Here is a 4,391-nt window from a genome sequence, read left to right on the forward strand (position 1 = left end):
CGGCCCGGATCGACATTACGCGGATGCTTACGCGAGACTGGTTCTACCGACGTGCTTTGCACACAGGTGGCTGGCGGGTGTCAGTTTCTGCCACTTTAGCTGAATCGAGTGTGACTACGCCCGGTCCTTGTTGAAGGTTAAAACAACACATACTTGACGAAAAATCGTTGTGGTTTTGATGCGTAGGTAAGAACGGTTCTTTCTCAGCCTGTAGTAGCCACGTAAAACTTGCAACAACAAAGTAGAGGACGTCTAACTTGTTTTTGCAGGGCATGTTGTGATGTGATATGGTCAAGACGTGATGAGATATAAATTGTGGTATGAGATGATCATGTTTTGTTAAAGTTATCGGCAACTGACAGGAGCCTTATGGTTGTCTCTTTATTGCATAAGATGCAAGTGCCATGTAACTGCTTTACTTTATCGCTATGCGATAGCAATAGTTGCAAAAGCAATAGCTAGTGAGACGACCATGTGACGACACGTTGATAAAAGATCAAGATGATGGAGATCATGGTGTCATGCCGGTAACAATGGAGATCATCACAGTACTTTGGAGATAGAGGTCAAAAGCACAAGATGATGATGGCCATATCATGTCACATATTTTGATTGCATGTGATGTTTATCTTTTATACATCTTATTTTGCTTAGTTCGGCGGTAGCTTTATAAGATGATCTCTCACTAAATTTCAAGGTATAAGTGTTCTCCCTGAGTATGCACCGTTGCGACAGTTCTTCGTGCCGAGACACCACGTGATGATCGGGTGTGATAAGCTCTATGTTCACATACAACGGGTGCAAGCCAGTTTTGCACACGTAGGATACTCGGGTTCAACTTGACGAGCCTAGGATATGCAGATATGGCCTCGGAACACTGAGACCGAAAGGTCGAGCGTGAATCATATAGTAGATATGATCAACATGAGATGTTCACCATTGAAAACTACTCCATCTCATGTGATGATCGGACATTGTTTAGTTGATTTGGATCACGTGATCAATTAGATGACTAGAGGGATGTCTATCTAAGTGGGAGTTCTTTAGTAATATGATTAATTGAACTTTAATTTATCATGAACTTGGTCTTGTTGGTATTTGCAAATTATGTTGTAGATCAATAGCTCGCGTTATAGCTCCCCGTTTATTTTTTATATGTTCCTAGAGAAATATAAGTTGAAAGATGATAGTAACAATGATGCGGAATTGGTCCGTGATCTGAGGATTTTCCTCATTGCTGCAGAGAAGTATTATGTCCTTGATGCACCGCTAGGTGACAAACCTATTGCAGGAGCAGATGCAGACGTTATGAACGTTTGACAAAGCTCGGTATAATGACTACTTGATAGTTTAGTGCACCATGCTTTATGGCTTAGAACCAGGACTTAAAAAACGTTTTGAACGCCACGGAGCATATGAGATGTTCCAAGAGATGAAATTAGTATTTCAGTCTCATGCCCGAGTCGAGAGGTTGAGACCTCTGACAAGTACTTTGCCTACAAGATGGAGGATAATAGATCAACCAGTGAGCATGTGCTCAGATTGTAATTGACAAAGTTCTCTAGTCACTATCTCCAAGTTACTAGAATTTCGTGATGAACTATAATATGCAAGGGATGACGAAAGTAATTCCCGAGCTCTTCACGATACTGAAATCGACGAAGGTAGAAATCAAGAAAGAGCATCAAGTGTTGATGGTTAACAAGACCACTAGTTTAAAGAAAAGGGCAAAGGGATAGAAGGGGAACTTCAAGAAGAACGGCAAGCAAGTTGCTGCTCAAGTGAAGAAGCCCAAGTCTGGACCTAAGCCTGAGACTGAGTGCTTCTACTGCAATGGAAATGGTCACTGGAAGTGGAACTACCCTAGATACTTGGCGGATAAGAAGGATGGCAAAGTAAACATAGGTATATTTGATATACATGATATTTATGTGTACTTTACTAGTGTTTATAGCAACCCCTCGGCATTTGATACTAGTTCAGTTGCTAAGAGTAGTAACTCGAAACGGGAGTTGCAGAATGAACAGAAACTAGTTAAGGGTGAAGTGACGATGTGTGTTGGAAGTAGTTCCAAGATTGATATGATCATTATCGCACACTCCCTATACTTTCGGGATTAGTGTTGAATCTAAATAAATGTTATTTGGTGTTTGCGTTGAGCATGAATATGATTTGATCATGTTTATTGCAATACGGTTATTCATAATATTGAAGCCAAAAGATGCAAAGTTAATAATGAAAGTGCAACTTATTTGTGGCACTGCCGTTTAGGTCATATTGGTGTAAAACGCATGAAGAAACTCCGTGCTGATGGGCTTTTGGAATCACTCGATTATGAATCACTTGATGCTTGCGAACCATACCTCATGGGCAAGATGACTAAGACTCTGTTCTCCGGAACAATGGAGCGAGCAACTGACTTATTGGAAATAATACATACTGATGTATGCGGTCCGATGAGTGTTAAGGCTCGCGGCAAGTATCGTTATTTTCTGACCTTCACAGATGATTTGAGCAGATGTGGGTATATCTACTTGATGAAACACAAGTCTGAAACATTTGAAAAAGTACAAAGAATTTCAGAGTGAAGTGGAGAATCATCGTAACAAGAAAATAAAAATTTCTACGATATGATCGCGGGGGTAAAATATTTAAGTTACGAGTTTGGCCTTTAGTTAAAACAATGTGAAATAGTTTCACTACTCACGCCACCTGGAACACCACAGTGTAATGGTGTGTCCAACCGTCATAACCGTACTTTATTAGATATGGTGCGATCTATGATGTCTCTTACCGATCTACCACTATCATTTTGGGGTTATGCATTAGAGACAGCTACATTCACGTTAAATAGGGCACCATCTAAATTCGTTGAGACGACGCCTTATGAACTACTAGTCATCAACCCGTGCATTAGCACGGGCTAGTATGTGAAAACATGTAGATAATATGTAAATGTGCATGTGATTTTCTGCATGTTGCATAACTTGGAGGAATTTCTCTGCAAGATTTCTAAGAAGCATCTTATATGAGCTTATATTGTTTTGAATTTCAAAAGGACCATAGGATTCACTATTTCTTGACGAATCTTTTGTGTTGCTTCTGTTGCTTCACTAACCATCACGTACGTGAGGTTACACTAAAATTTGGTTCTTAACATAATCATCATGTCATCCGGATTTTGCGACAGCAATCATCCATCTTTGTCCATAGATTTAGACTGAGATTACATTGAAATTGTGCTCGACACACACATGAGTCATGGGAATAATGAAATTATGAATCAGGCACAGATGATTTTACTAAGAAATACCATTCTTTCTTGCCAAACTATCTAAATAAACAAATTTATTCAGCTGATGTGAAGACTTACGTGTACTTGTAAAAGAACAAATCTATGGACCTATATAACTAAACTAATGCACTGGTTGTGATGGTCATGGTCCACGTAAAGGTGTTTTGTGAACTATAATCGTAGAAGTGACATGTATATCCATAACAAAAGATCAATTGAATAAAAGGAAGGATTCCAAGACAGTATGTATCTTCTAGCTTGAAATTCTGACAACAGAGCAGCATTGCATGACCTAAGCATAAGAGGAGATGCGCAACACCGTCATTCTGCTCCCGAAGTGGGTTCAGTAGAGGCATATTAGTCCATCATTCAACAATGGTAATAGAAAGGGCACAACTAAATAAACATTTCACAAATCATTAGTTGTATAGTCATATCTATGAGAAAACGATGATAGATTTTTGAAGTCCGAAATATTTAAACAATTCACTTCCATTTAAAAGTTTACATTAATATATATCTAGTAATATATGGCTCTTCCATTCATTCAAAAAAATGTGTTGGATAAACTATAGGAAATAAATGTGTGCATCAAGTAGAATGAAGGCAACTATCGATCTTTGGCCCTCTACTGCAAGAAAGGTTAAGTAATTTATCATATATAATAAGAAAATCTAACCTCAAGTATTAAGAACTATAAACATCAGACTTTCTTTGCCGAGTAAAATTCCACTTTTCCCGATTCCAATCTTGTGCCAAAATAAATAAAGTTTGCAAAATTGCAGTGACACTTTTTAAAGTTTGGAAATTGCAGTGGCATTTTTATGAATTGCCATAATTGGAGTGACATTTATCTAATTAACCCAATAAATAAAATATATAAAAATAAATAAATTGTATAGTTGCAAAAGAATATCTTACGGTTGTGACTTGGATATTCCTTGTGTTTTCGTTTTAAATTGCCTGATAGGGGCCGATTAGGTGGAGGCTGACAAATAGGATCATGAAATAGAAAGGAAACATTATGCCATGTAATTCACGTACATAGTAGACATGATAGTAACACTACTTCTTCCAAGGGGATTGGCAATAGTAC

Source organism: Aegilops tauschii, chromosome 7 (genome assembly GCF_002575655.3).
Source record: "Aegilops tauschii subsp. strangulata cultivar AL8/78 chromosome 7, Aet v6.0, whole genome shotgun sequence".
Lineage (NCBI taxonomy): Eukaryota > Viridiplantae > Streptophyta > Magnoliopsida > Poales > Poaceae > Aegilops > Aegilops tauschii.